This window comes from Mustela putorius, unplaced genomic scaffold (assembly GCF_011764305.1).
Source record: "Mustela putorius furo isolate JIRA1106 unplaced genomic scaffold, ASM1176430v1.1 tig00003834_pilon_pilon_pilon, whole genome shotgun sequence".
NCBI classification, from domain to species: Eukaryota; Metazoa; Chordata; class Mammalia; order Carnivora; family Mustelidae; genus Mustela; species Mustela putorius.
In genome coordinates this window covers 23,732,285-23,748,364 of record NW_025421987.1, presented here as the reverse complement: position 1 = coordinate 23,748,364, position 16,080 = coordinate 23,732,285, and the positions used below count along the sequence as shown (strand labels likewise).

The window sequence follows — 16,080 nt, the reverse complement described above, 5'->3', positions numbered from 1 at the left end:
TAGAAACAAAGACTTCACAGGTAACACGATGTTAATAAAATCGTATCTCTCAATAATCATTCTCCACATGGATGGCCTAAGTGCGTCCATAAAATGGCACAGTGTTGCAGATTGGATAAAATGACAGGGCACATCCATATCGTGTCTACAAGAGACCCATTTTGAACCTAAGGATACATCCAGACTGAAAGTGAAGCATTTTTCATGCCAATGGGCCTCAATGGGGTAGCGATTCTCATATCAGATAAAGTACATTTTATTTTTATTTTTATTTATTTATTTTTTTTACATTTTAAACTAAATACTGTAGGCAGAGGTACAGAAGGACACTACATCATTCTTAAAGGGTCTATCCACCAAAAAGATCTAACAATTGTAAATATTTATGTCCCTAATACAGGAGCAGCCAACTACACAAGACAACTGTTAATCAAGATAAAGAATCATATTGATATGAATACATTAATAGTAGGGGACCTAACACACAACTCTCAGTAACAGACAGATCATCCAAGCAGAAAATCAATAAAGAAGCAAGACCATTGAATGACACTTCAGATCAGATGGACCTCATAGATATATACAGAACATTCCACCCTAAAACAACAGAATACTCATTCTTCTCAAGTGCACATGGAACCTTCTCCAGAATAGACTGCATACTGGATCACAAATCAGGGTTCAACCGATACCAAAAGACTGAGATTATTCCCTGCATATTCTCAGATCACAATGCTTTGAAACTGGAGCTCAACCACAAGAAAAAGTTCAGAAGGTATTCAAACACCTGGAAGCTAAAGATTACCGTGCTTAAGAATGCTTGAATCAACCAGGAAATCAAAGAAGAACTTAAACAATTCATGGAAACCAATGAGAATGAAGACACTTCAATCCAAAACCTATGGGATATAGCAAAGATGGTCCTAAGGGAGAAATACATAGCCATCCAAGCCTCTCTCAAAAAAATTGAAAAATCCAGAGTAAACCAGCTCTCTTTACACCTTAAAGAACTAGAGAATCAACAACAAATTAAGCCAACTCCACATACAAGAAGGGAAATAATCAGGAGTAGAGCAGAAATCAATGAGGTAGAAACTAGAGATACAGTAGAATGCATCAATGAAACTAGAAGCTGTTTTTTTGAAAGAATCAATAAGATCAATAAACCACTGGCCAAACTAATCCAAAAGAAAAGAAGACCCAAATTAATTAAATTATGAATGAAAAGGGAGAGATCACAACTAACACCAAAGAAATAGAAACAATCATCAGAAATTATTGTCAACAGTTATATGCCACTAAGTTAAGCAAACTAGATGAAATGGATGCATTCCTGGAAAACTATAAACTTCCAAAACTGAATCAGGAAGAAATTGACAATCTGAATAGACCAATATCTAGTAACAAAATTAGGCAGTGATCAAAAGCCTCCCAAAAAACAAGAGCCCAGGACCTGATGGATTCCCTGAGGAATTCTATGAAACTTTCGAAGAAATAATACCTATTCTACTGAAACTGTTTCAAAGAAGTAAGAGTCTGGGAGTTTTTCTTCTGCTTCAATTTTATTGAATCATTTTATTGAAATTTATCAATTTTATTGAATTTATTGAATTGAATATTCAATTTTATTTAATCAGCATTATCTTGATTCCCAAACTAGGCAAAGACCCCACCAAAAAGGAGAATTTCAGACCAATATCCCTGATGAATATGGATGCTAAGATTCTCAACAAGATCCTGGGTAATAGGACTCAACAGTACTTTAAAAAGATTATCCTCCATGAACAAGTGGTTTTATCCCTGGGTTGCAAGGGTGGTTCAACATTCACAAATCAATCAATTTGATAGAACAAATCAATAAGAGAAGAGAGAAGAACCACATGGTCCTCTCAATTGATGCAGAAAAAGCATTTGACAAAATCCAGCATCCGTTCCTGATTAAAACACTTCAAAGCACAGGGATAGAGGGAACATTCCTCAACTTCATATAATCTATCTATGAAAAACCCAAGCAAATATCATCCTCAATGGTAAAAAGCTGAGAGCCTTCCCTTTGAGATCAGGAACATGAGGATGCCCATTCTCACCACTCTTGTTCAACATGATATTAGAAGTCCTAGAAATACCAATCAGACAACAAAGAGAAATAAAACGTATTCTAATTGGCAATGAAGATGTCAAACACTCTCTTTGCAGATGACATGATACTTTCTATGGAAAACCCAAAAGACTCCACCCCTAAACTACCAGAACTCATTCAGCAATTCAGTAATGTGGCAGGATATAAAATCAATGTACAGAAGTCAATTGCTTTCTTATACACCAACAATGAAAATACAGAAAGGGAAATTAGAGAATCAACTCCATTTACTATAGTACCAAGAACCATAAGATACCTTGGAATAAACCTAACCAAAGAGGCAAATGATCTCTATTTGAGGAACTATAGAAGACTCATGAAAGAAACTGAAGAAGACACAAAAAGATGGAAGACCATTCCATTCTCATGGATAGGAAGAATAAACATTGTTTTTATTTGATCTTATTTTAAAAGATTTTATTTATTTATTTGACAGAGAGAGAGATCACAAGTAGACAGAGAGACAGGCGGAGAGAGAGGGGAAGCAGGCTCCCCACTGAGCAGAGAGCCCGATGAGGGACTCCATCACAGAACCCTGAGATCACGACCCGAGACGAAGGCAGAGGCTTAACCCACTGAACCACCCAAGCTTCCAAAGAATAAACTTTGTTAAAATGTCTATTCTGCCTAGAGCAATCTATACTTTCAATGCCATTCCGATCAAAACTCCACTGGCATTTTTCAAAGAGCTGGAGCAAACAATCCTAAAATTTGTATGGAATCAGAAGAGATCCTGAATTGCTAAGGATATATTGAAAAAGAAAAACAAAACTAGGAGCATCACATTGCCTGATTTCAAACCTTACTACAAAGCTGTGATCACCAAGACAGCATGGTACTGGCATAAAAATAGACTCAAAAACCAGTGGAACAGAGTAGGGAACCCAGAGATTGACCCTCAACTCTATGTTCAAATTATCTTTGACAAAGCAGGAAAAAATGTACAGTGAAGAAAAACAGTCTCTTCAATAAATGGTGCTGGGGAGATTGGACAGCTATGCATAGAAGAATGAAACTTGACCGTTCTCCATACACAAAGATAAACTCAAAATGGATAAAAGACCTCGGATAAAAGACCTCAACATGAGGCAGGGATCCATCAGAATCCTAGAGGAGAAGATAAGCAGTAACCTCTTCGACATTGGCCACAGCAACTTCTTTCAAGATATGTCTCCAAAGGCAAAGGAAACAAAAGCAAAAATGAATTTTTGGAACTTCATCAAGATCAAAAGCTTCTGCACAGCAAAGGAAACAGTCAACAAAACAAGGAACCACAGAAAATGGGAGAAGATATTCGCAAATGACAATATAGACAAAGGACTGATATCCAGGATCTATAAAGAACTCCTCAAACACAACACACACACAATGAATAATCATGTCAAAAAATGGGCAGAAGACATGAACAGACACTTTTCCAATGAAGACATACAAATGGCTAACAGACACATGAAAAAATGTTCAACATCACAAGCCATCAGGGAGATTCAAATCAAAACCACATTGAGATACCACCTTACACCAGTTAGACTGGCCAGTTAACAAGACAGTAAACAATGTGTGTTGGAGAGGATGTGGAGAAAGGGGAACCCTAGTCTACTGTAAGTGAGAATGAAAGTTAGTGCAGCCAGTTTGGAAAACAGTGTGGAGATTCCTTAATAAATTAAAAATAGGGGCGCCTGGGTGGCTCAGTGGGTTAAAGCCTCTGCCTTCAGCTTGGGTCATGAATTCAGGGTCCTGGGATCCAGCCCCGCATCAGGCTCTCTGCTTGGTGGGGAGCCTGCTTCCCCCCACCCCTGCCTGCCTCTCTGCCTACTTGTGATCTCTGTCAAAAAAAAAAAAAAAAAAAAGAAAGAAAGAAATTAAAAATAGAGCTTTCTTATGACCCTGCAATTTCACTACTGGGTATTTACCCCAAAGAAACAGATGTAGTGAAAAGAAGGGTCATCTGTACCCCAATGCTCATAGCAGCAATTGCCAAACTGTGGAAAGAACAAAGATGCCCTTCCATGGATGAATGGATAAGAAAGATGTGGTCCAAATACTACGGAGTATTATGTCTCCATCAGAAAGGATGAGTACCCAACTTTTACATCAACATAGACGGGACTGGAAAGGATTATGCTGAGTGAAATAAGTCAAGAAGAGAGAATCAGTTATCATATGGTTTTGCTTATTTGTGGAGCATAAAGAATAACAAGGTGGACATGGGGAGATGGAGAGGAGAAGGGAGTTGGGGGAAATTAGAGGGGGACATGAACCATGAGAGACTGTGGACTCTGAAAAACAATCTGAGAGTTTTGGAGGGGTGGTGGGTGGGTGGTTGGGTAAGCCTGGAGGTGGTTATTATGGAGGGCACATATTGCATGGAGCACTGGATGTGGTGCATAAACAATGAATTCTGGAACACTGAAAAGAAATTTAAAATATAAATAAAAATTTTAAAAAAACAGCATTTATCTTATAAGGGTAGCTTGATAATTAATTGAGTTGATATTTCTAAAGTACTTAGTATCTCTTACACAGTAAGTGCTGTGTAATGATTCCCTTATATATGATTTTATCTAATCATGTAAGGGATCTTTATATTTTGGGAGCTTAACACGTGAGAAGTGAAGTGCTATTGGGGCCCCTGGGTGGCTCAGTCAGTTAAGTGTCTGACTCTTGATTTTGGCTCATGTCATGATCCCATGGCTTATGGGGTTGAGTCCCACCCCCCCCTTTTTAAGATTTTATTTATTTACCTGCAAAGACAGAGATCACAAGTAGGCAGAGAGGCAGGCAGAGAGAGAGAGGGAGGCAGGCTCCCCACTGAGCAGAGAGCCCGATGTGGGGCTCGATCTAGGATCCTGGGATCATGACCTGAGCCGAAGGCAGAGGCTTTAACCCACCGAGCCACCCAGGCGCCCCTGGGGTTGAGCCCCTTGTCGCTGTGCTTGGCAAGGAGTCTGCTTGAAGATTTTCTCCCTCTGCCCCTCCTCCAACTTGCGTGCCTCTCCTCTCTCTCTCTCTCTCAAATAAATAACTCTTAAAAAAAATGAAATTGCTATTTGGAAAGTGGATAGTTACTCAATACATAAGGCAAATATTTTATAATTTCATCATTTCTTAAACAGTATTGCCTTTCATATGAATAAAATTTACTCTTTTCAAAGTTCTGGACTATTTTCAAGGTTTAAAATAGTTAATAATTTGATGAAAAAATTATTTAAAAAACACAATTATATAACTTTTATCATACATGTCTCACACATTTTTCTTTTTTTAAGGTTTTTTAAAATATTTTATTTATTTATTTGAGAGAGACAGCAGAGAGAGAGAGAGCACATGAGTGCAGGGGAAGGGCAAAAGGAGAGGGAAGCAAGATCCCTGCTGAGCTAGATCCCATAACCCCAGGACCAGTACCTAAGCTGAAGGCAGATGCTTAACTGAATTAGCCACCCAGGGGCCACTCACCTGTCCTTTTGTGAAGTAAAAAACTAATACAATAGGGACGATGAAATATTTAAGTTATTAGTAACTATAAGATAATACTCCACAGCCCTCTTGTTTTACAAAGGACACAAAAATTTAGAAAGATACACTCATTCCTCAGAATTTCAATTGGAACAGTACCAGGGGTGGATTTAGAACTCCTGCCTTCTGACGGCTTGGATTTCCTGGAGGAAAGATTTCCTCCACACTATAATCGGGCCTCAGAACTCTACACCTTAAATATTTCATCAGCTTTCTCTTATCTCTTTCCTTCTTCTTGAAGCATCATAATCCATGCCACCTGTAGTATTTTTGGTGTAAAAACACTATGGTTTGGTTGATGACTTGTTTTGTGGCAACTTCCCCACTTATGAACAATCTGTATAAATGTCAAACGTCTTATTTTGGCCCAACTTTGCCTTCAGCTGGCAAATCTCTACATCATTCTTGTGTCTTTAACTCCCAAATGGATGCTATATCTATCCCTTTATCTCCAAGTCCACATTGCCATCATCTTTTGCCTAAATGATTCCAATGATTCTACTTTTCACCCAGGACCTTACAATAAATTTTACATTATGGTCAGGGCAATTTCTTAAAAATGTAAGTCAGCATGTACAGGCAGAGACTTTAGAGTAAAATATTTTCACCTCACTGTTTAAACCCTTTGATTGTTAGAATTACATTTTGAATAAAATCTATATTGCTTACATAGCTTAAAATGCACTTCTGTAAAATCTGGACCCTGCCTACCTCTCCAATCCCCTCCTCTACCCTCATTTTGTCCCAGTCATACTGTCCCTCTTTCTCCTCTGGAATACAGCAGATATTTGTGCTTTAGAATTGATCTTCTAAGTAGATTCTATCACATCATGTGTTCTTATTCTCTGCATAATATTACTAGAAGATTAAATTTTGGTTTTTTTATTAGTTTTTATTGCTATTCTTGAGACCAGAAAACATCATTTTTGTTTATGACTTATCCCTTGTGCCTAGAACAGAACTTGGCAACACGAGTTTACTCAGTAAGTATTTGTTGAATGGGTGATTATGACTCTGATGGTCAATATAGGGTCAATTATCTTCCAGGTCAATTATCAGTAAATTGTTATCACTTTTTTCTGGAGAAGATAAATTCTTTAATATTCTTTCTTTAACATACCCTCAGGATGCCCCTACCAGAGCTTGGACCTTGGACTTCTTCAGAATGTTCTCAATCAATTTCAACAGTTCTCTCTTAGTTCTACAATAAACATGATCTTTGTTCTCAGAAAGAGGGACTATTTTGAGTATCATAAAAGAGTTTCTTGCATGAAGAGTATATATAAGAGTTCTATCTGAGGGGCAATATTCATTTATGTCTCTAGCCTTTTAGTAATTTTCCTTACTTCATAAAATGCAGTTTTCCCCATTACTCTCATCTCCTTGAGGCTTCTTTTGCCTTCGTGGAACCCTCAGATGTAAAAGCAATGGTGTCAGCATGTTTGGTGATGTGTGTACCCATTAGAGTGCCTAGTTAGAGTAACCTGCCAACGATGAGCAATCAAAAATTATGAGCTAGTGATGAAGATTCTGGTCCTTATGTGCCTGTGTGCCAGTATTAACTCAGGCAGTGAGGAATTTATGTCTTCACTGGGTATTGGGTATTGGGAAATGTAAGGGCTATGTGTTGCTGCATATAACAGCACTTTCTTAATTAAGATTGGAAGCCAGAATTAGCTTTATTCAATATGTATTATTGCCTTACAGATGAGAACACTGAGGCAGAGCTGCAAGATGAAAGATGCCAGCAGTTTAATTACGATATCTTAGTGTTATATAAAAAAGACAATTCTGTTCCTTTAACTTGAAAAAAAAGAGGTTATTAAATTATTGAAAAGAACTCAATATTTGCTTTCTGCAAAGTATCCTTCCTAATTAGATAATATTTTTAAACATGTTTACTTTAGACATGTTTTTTAGACATGTTTACTTTAACAATAAATAAAGCCCCAATGGTTGTATATTTTTATTTTTAATAGAAGGTAAGCTAATGTGAATCAGATGCCATGCACAGTGGATAGAGAATAAAAGTACCTGAATTAAGAATTCAAGTTTTTGTAAATATGATTAATAGATTATAGGTTTCAAGTAAATTTCAGTTTGGTTATATTGACTGTAACTATAAAAAATAATTTAAATGATTTATAAGATATTTAAGATTAAAGAAGCAAAACTAATGCAAATCAAAAGACTCCCCAAGACAATTTTCTATGTTGTCACATTTTTTATAGATGTGTTTCATGAGTAAAGTACTTCAATGATTTGAAGAGACTTTAGAGAAACTAACAAGGGTCACTTCTTGATAATTTATTGGAGGAAATGAAATTCTCATTTACTGAATTCTATAAAATATATCTTGATATCTTGAACACACTCATTTTGATATGCAGTACCAATGTCTAACTGATAAATTAGTTTTTGTTTCTTGGTTATTGAAAAATAGATAAAATTCACAAACTGAGCAATTAGACATGTTTTCTTCTATTTCCTAAGATGCAATTTGATTATAAATCATGTATAATTTTTGAACCACAGTACCTTAGGCTTTTTGCCAAATGTTTCCAACCAACCTAAAGCAGCCATTATGCTTGGGCCTAATTAAAAAATTAAACTGCACAGAACTCTCAGATTTTTACAACTTCCTTATCTCTGCCTTCAGCAGGCAATCAAAGCTACGTCCACACTGGCTTTTTATTAAGTGTTTATGAATATATCTATTTCACCCATTAGACTGCAGGCTCCTGGCGTGCAGAGACTATGTCATATTCATCTTTGTGTCCTCTTATATCCAACTGCAGGCCTCCTAAATGGTCTGCTGTGCACTAGTAAGCTCTTAGCAAACACCTATTGAATTAAATTGGATGAGAGAACTGAGAAACTATACTAAGAATCTGGGTAATGGAGACTGTCAGTCATTGTGTAACTAAGCAGCACAAGGGAAAATGCTGAGTGTGCATGCTTGCATTGCTGGAGAGAACACAGACACAGAGGCTGCCAGATTGAAAGCATCACAGGACAGAAATACATAATTTACTGAGCACTTAATATGTATCAGGTAGGCAGTGAAACACCATACATGCAGCATCTCATTCAATCAGTCACAGCCACTTTATCAGGTAGGAAGGATTTATCTCACTGCAATATACATAGAACCTAGAGACAATATGGAGTGATGATTAAAACTTAATGCATTCTGCTTTCAAACTTGAGTATGATTCCTGGTTTTTGTCAATTAAAACCACTCTGTAGCATTGACACAGGTAGGAGTCTAGATGGTAATTGGGAACTATTTCTCAGAACGTAAACAAAATTTTTTGACATTGCTATCACATTTCTATTAGTTGTCATGTGTGAATTAGAGCCTGGTATTTAAGACCCTTCACAATTTGGTCCTGGGAAGCCTTCATAACTTCTTGCCTATTGTGTCAATTAGTGTGGCCACCCTATGCTACTTTTGCTTCCCAAACATACTCTACATCCTCCAGAGCCTTTGGAAATACTGCTCTTTAACCTAGAATACTGTTGTTCAAAGTTGGCCTCGAATCTGAGTTTCTTCATGAGCTTGAGATTTTTCTATCTAACAAGACAGCTGTTGCTGCCATTGTTCTCCATGATTTATCTGCATCAGTTAAGGTCCATATTTAAGTTAACTTGTGGTCATCCCCAACCCCGTACAGTAGCTCATGAATTCCTTGAGGTCAGAGACAATTTCCAGATTCATATTTGTATCTTTTACATTGTAAATACATGTCAATATCTGGAATTAAACATTGGTTGTTTACAGAACTAATATGATTCCACACAAGTTAAGACTGACAAAGATGGCAAAACCAGGCAAAGACAGAATGCATACTGTCTTGCTCTAAATTCAATCCTCCAACACTCAACCCAAGGGGCAGATTAAAATCACCTAAGGACATTACATGTTAATAAAATAAATCACCTGAGGAACTCTGGAAGTTATTGGTGGCCTAGTCATGCCTCAGGCCAATTAAGTCAGTATCTCTGGGAAGTGAAGGTGAGGGCATTCTCCAAAGTTTCCAAGGTTATTCTAATTATTCTAATGTGCAGCCAGGGTTGACAAGTACCATGACAGGACAGGTGTGTTCCCTGTAACCCATTTCTACAATTTTGAATGAAATTAGGAAAAAAATAATACCCAGATAATTACCTTGCTTTCACCCCCAGATCATGTCCCCTTTCTATGAAAAAAGTCATAGTTCCTAGCCATCTCTCATTAATGGTTTAATAATAACAAAAAACAAATTCATTATTATATTACTCTTTTCAAGCAAGATGCTTGCCACTAGCTAAGGTGGAAGGAGACCTAAGGAGCCAGGAGAACTCTCTTCCAACTTTCTCTTTGTCTCATATTTGCTATACCAACAACCCTAATGCCTCAGGACTCTGATGTTCTGCTTGGCCAGTAAACTCAGCTCAACTGTAGGTAAGCAAACTCTTAAAGGAAACAAGAGTACTAGCCTTTTTTTTTTTTTTTAGATTTTATTTGTTTGAGAGAGACAGTGTGTGTGTGTGTGTGTGTGTGTGTGTGTGTGTGATAGAGAGAGCATAAGAGGGGGCGGGTCAGAGGGAGAAGCAGGCTGAATAAATGCCAGACCCTTCTGTGTCGCCGTTGCCATCCAAGTTGGAGGAGGAAATTATACAGACAGAAATATCGACTTTCAAACCAGTGAAAACGATTTTGTTTCTCTAATTTTGAGTTCATTCTTAAACATGAAATGTATTCAGACACTGGCACTTTCAATATTAAATCTTTGGTTTAATGATTTTTCATTAAAAGTGGCTTTATTATTTCAAGAACATGAAGCAAAGGAAAGAATAGTAAGAAAATCTCCCTTCTGTTAAGTTTGGTTTTTATCCCTATGTAAACTTAGTTTTGGTTCCTTCAGCCAATTGAAAATCTTAGGAATTAAAAGGGCCAAAGCAAAGTACTCACTCGTTTTACCTTATCCCCTTAGGTCTTCTTAAGATGCAGCTGAACAATCCTGAGTGCTATTTATATCATAGCCTATGCAGACTTAGTAAAGTGAAGCCAGGGATAGGGAGCTCTGTAGTTATTGGGTTAGAATTTAGAAGCTGGAAGTTGGAACAGCAAGCAGAGGAGAGCTCACAATTATGCTGAATCTAGAATCAAAGTTATTCCAGATATAGATGACCGCACCAGGGGAATTTAAACAGTCACAGACAGTTTGTTTGTTTGTTTGTTTGTTTTTCCCTCCTGTAATGGATCCTTACAGCTCCATCAATGTTTTCAGATCTGAGGACACCTTAAAGATGTCTTCTAACTAAAGAGTCTCCTTATTTCTCTTTGAAATATAATACCTCCTTTAAAACTGTGCTAAGAAGCTGAGTTAGGATATAGAAGGCAACACTCTTACCTTAATTGGGGTTCCTTCAGATGTTGACTCTGAAATAAACATCCAGTCTAAGTCATTTATCTGGAAAGTAAAGTAGGCCAGATCGGGTTGGGGATTGGGTGGGTAATGAAATAAGGAAGGAAGGCAGTACCTTAAAAAGTTGTTTTTAAGCCAGCTACCAGAATGGATGATTACAGAGTTTAACCCAGCTGGGAAACTTTGGGAGACAAGAGTAGAACAGGCACCTGAGAATTATCCCACCAAAGAATTGAGGAAGTTGGGATGTTTGTTCACAACAGTCATTCACTGACGGCTGCTCCTAGAGCACATTAATTCTTCAAAGAATAAAATCTAGCCTCAACAAGCCAGTGAATTCTGAAGTGGTAAGAGTGAAAGGATGAAACATGATAGTACCTATTACTAGTGTAGATTTGGTCATTGTGTAGTGTTCTTTCAGAATTGTAGCGTGTCCTCACTTAGGCCTTACAGATATTCAAATTACACAAACTCTCATAAGCGGTTTCTACTGACCCTGCCCACCACTAGTGCTTGGGTCAATTTATGAAAGAATTTATGAAAGATTCTGGTATTTCCATTCAGGTGTAATTGGATCCTTATTCATCACCCATATTATATACTGTCACCCACAGTGAGGGAAGTTCTACCAAATTATAAAGCCCTGAACTCTCTCTCTCTTTTCCCCCCCCCACCCCCAGGAAATCTATAAGCATCTTGGAAATATTACGTGGTTTGTTTGTTTTTTTGTTTGTTTGTTTGTTTTTTTGTATTGTAAAAGTAGAAATGGTTTATTTCGTAGAAGCTAAAATTTCTGAACTAAGTAGAGACCATACAATGACTTAAAATTTGAAAAGCAAACAGTAAACCTATGATTATTATAAGCATCTCTTGGAGCAAACTCTAATAATTTCCCATCTCTAAAGTCAAAAGGTTAAAAGTAAAAGGACTTTGTGGTGAAAAGTGGAGGTAGGGATACAGGATATTTTTGAGGCTACATTCATCTTTCTAAAGAGATATAATCAGAATTCCATTCTACTTTACCCATTTCTTGCCTAAATAATAACATGGAAATGCCCATACATTTAAAAAGCATTATAATTTTGTTTGGAGAAAATAACAACAAAAAATTATATGATTGTTTTTAATTTCACTATTCATTGTCCCTGCTTAGAAACAATAATAATTTAGGCAACTAACCTTACCTGACCTAGCTTCCATAGCATCTGAATGATTCTGTGCTCTGAAAGCAAGCTTGTGTTTTTCAAGGTATATTTCTTAAACAATTTAAGACATTTTAAAAACATTGTTATGGTGATAATCTTCACTCATACTTTTTGCCAGATCTCATACTATAGTGTCCATAAAGTCTGAAAACATAGATAATATTATTTAGTTTTTACAGATAGAAGTTGTCCTTCATGGTGTTATATTTTCACCTGTCCAGAATTTACAGACATCCTGTAGAAAAGTTTCTAGTATCCTCAGCAAAATAGAATGTAATAATGTCACAGTGGCAGACAACTTACAACACTGAAATTTGTTTTTTTCCCCAACAATAATATTTGTAAAAGTTATTCATGTTAAAATATATAGATGTAGTTGATTCACTGTAAATGATGTCTAACATCCAATTATATGAAAATATTATAATTTATTTCTATATTGCTGATCACTTATGTTACTTAAAACTATTGTGTTTTGGGGAACCTAGTGGGCTCAATTAGTTAAGCATCTGCCTTCAGCTAGGTCATGATCCTGGGGTCCTGGGATTGAGCCCTGTACTCGGCTCCCTGCTCAGGATGAGAAGCTCCTTGCTTCTCTCTCTGCATCTCCCCACTATGTGCTCTCTCTCTCTCTCTCTCTCAAATACAAAAATAAAAGTCTAAAAAAAAATAAAATATTTATTCTTCTCCTAATTAAAAAATAAAACAATTTGTTTTTTAAACAAGATGGGATTGGGAGGGAGACAAACCATAAGTGACTCTTAATCTCACAAAACAAACTGAGGGTTGCTGGGGGGAGGGGGTTTGGGAGAAGGGGGTGGGATTATGGACATTGGGGAGGGTATGTGCTTGGGTGAGTGCTGTGAAGTGTGTAAACCTGGTGATTCACAGACCTGTACCCCTGGGGATAAAAATATATGTTTATAAAAAAATAAAAAATTAAAAAAATAATAGTGCTGTGATAAACCTCCTTGCACATGTTATCAGGTAGGCATGTAGGAAAATATACCGGAAAACATGCAATTTCTGGATCATAGACTACATAATCTTCAGCTTTACTACATGTTACCAAATTTTTCTCTACAGTGATTAAGCCAGCTTATAGTTTCAATGGCAATGAATGAGAGTTTCTATTTCCCCACATCTTCAAAGATGGATGGTAAAATCAACATTTTGGATTTTTACCAATCAGGGATGTGTGAAATGATATTTCATACATTTTAATTTGCATTCTCTTAATTTCAAAGGAAGGTGTCAATTATTGTATAATTATTTCTAATCATTTACTATCCTAACTGCTCCTCCCTACCCTATCTACCCACTGACATTAGGTTGATCCTGTGTCTTGCCAATATAATAGGGACACAAATGATATACGTCATTTGTAAGTAGAAGCCTCAAGAGTCATTGCTTCATTCTACCATTTCTCCTTTCCTTCTGACTCCCAACAACAAATCTCAGAAAAGGGGTGGTCCTCAAACTGTATTACAGAATGAAGAAGAGCCATAGGGCTAAGCCCCATAGCAAACATATAAAGTAAACAAGAGGTGAGATAATTATTGAAGCCACAATTGATATTTTGGGCCATTTGTTTTCATAACATAAACTATCTAATGTAGAAGACTTATTACATGAATTAGTGCTAAAAATGTGGTGTTTATATTAAAGAAAAACCCAAACTCTAAAATATGTGGTGTCATCTCCTAGGTCAGGCTACAGAATAGTTACTGAGCTGGGAAGATGATAACCAATATTATATGGTGGTGAAACACTGGGTAAATTGATAACACGCCAAATGGCATTTAGTTTTAGATGAAAAGACTGGGGAATTAAATGTTACTAATGTGTTTTAAATGCTATTGGCTATATTTGACAATGTCATAAGAAGAGATGAGCTCACAAACACACACATGAAATTGGATGTTTTGCAAAGAGCAGTGGAAGTAAATAGCTACTCAAGATTCATGTCTTGAAGGGTTGAAAGAATTGGTTGTTTCTCATCTCTATCCATTGAGAAATGTTTTCAGTGGCAAACGCTGAGAAATTAACTCAAGGGCTAGACTACCACATACTTTATTAGAACTTTTGAACTGATTAATTTGGTCCCCAATAAGTCCTTTAAGACAAAATGGTTATGGGAAAAGATACTACAGCCAAGATACTTTGGCTCTCCCAAGGTCTAGGTACTGACAGTTAAATTGAGAGAGAGGCATTAGAACAAGATTTATGAGTTTAACACATGGAACAGGTTAGATTTAATGGATGAAAATATAACCAAGTTCTTAAGAGTTGTGAGCTGTACTGCCATAAAACCTACAAGTCTGTATTAGAAAAATTAAAAACTTAAAAACAACTATTGGGCCCCAAATTCTACCAACAGAAAGCAGACTGTGAGGTCAGCTTAGTTCCCGAGAAAGGCATATTTTTTTTTTTTTGAAAGATTTTATTTATTTATCAGAGAGGGGGGGCGGAGAGCAAGCACAGGCAGACAGAATGGCAGGCAGAGGCAGAGGGAGAAGCAGGCTCCCTGCTGAGCAAGGAGCCTGATGTGGGACTCGATCCCAGGACGCTGGGATCATGACCTGAGCCGAAGGCAGCTGCTTAACCAACTGAGCCACCCAGGCATCCCGAAAGGCATAGTTTTTTAATATTTACTTCAGATATGGCAAAGGAACATCTTGGTAAAGGAAGCACAATCCAGATAGTGAAACCATAGGCCATGGAAACAGTAGACTGGGAGTTATGTCCAGGGTGTAGAACTTAAAATGCAAGAACAATTCCCTACTTTTGAAAACACAACACACTATATTAATTTCTACTGCTTTAAAAAAAACCTTGAAGACGCCTCTCTCTTTTTTTTTTTATTTCTAAGAATGATAGTCAATCTCAAGATTAAAAAAAGAAAAGGAAAAGCGTAAGGGGTCTTTTGTAAAATAAAATACCTCGGCAAAGGTAGATCACTACTGTTCTAAAATAATGGTACAGAAAATTATTTCAGGTGTATACTTTTATAATTCTATCTATAAAACTATATAAAACATATTATTTTTTATTGGTACTTTAAAAGTTTTTTCAAGTAGTGAGTTCACTATATTATCTTGTGAAAAAAGACTATAACTATACCATAGAACTGAACTAATCCTACTACTGGGCTGCTGCTGAATGTATGTCAGCTGCTGCAGAATCCATTGATTGCCTCAGACATTGATTGGTTAATTTAATGGAAAAGGAAGGTCTGGAGTCCGAACAAATTTACCATGCTGACTGACGGGATCTAATCTGAAGCTATGTTCAGGAAACATACATGTATATGTGTGTGCACACATGTACACCACACACAGCCAACCAACACAGCCAAGAATAGCTAACATGTTTAATATTATAAAATGAGGTCATCACTTTCAATGAAAGAAGATAAAAGATATTGACAAAGGAAAATCCTATCTAGAATAACATACCTGTTCTTACATGAATTTGTAAAGAATATGAATAATGTATGAAATATTCCTTTGCTTTCCCTCAAAATGCATGTCTGAGAAACTTTGAACTAGGGTGATGACACTTCCAATTCATAAAATATAGTGAGGACATAAAATACAGCTGGACAATAGCGTAATTGAGTGTAGCCTCATTTTTATCTAATCTATCACAATGTTCTAATTATAAATAAAGCTATACTAATTGCTGATGTTAAAACTTTTACTCGCATTCTAGGTATTCAGAAATGACCTGTAGTTATTAAGTCATCACTCTTCACAGCATTCAAATGAAATGATATAAAAAATCTATATTTATACATAAGTGA

General features: G+C 36.6%; 1 protein-coding gene across 4 annotated transcripts in view; it reads right to left on the bottom strand.

The window, feature by feature from the left end:
- The window catches only part of EPHA6 (EPH receptor A6), an 887,146-nt gene that overhangs the window by 506,187 nt on the left and 364,879 nt on the right, over positions 1 to 16,080 (bottom strand). The window contains exon 1 of one of the 4 annotated variants that reach the window (XM_045088244.1): positions 10,614 to 10,760. The exons of the other annotated variants lie outside the window; for them this stretch is intronic. The gene's annotated coding sequence lies outside the window, so the exon portion shown is untranslated. Of the gene's footprint in view, positions 1 to 10,613; positions 10,761 to 16,080 lie in introns of those variants that run through there. 4 annotated transcript variants of the gene reach the window in all.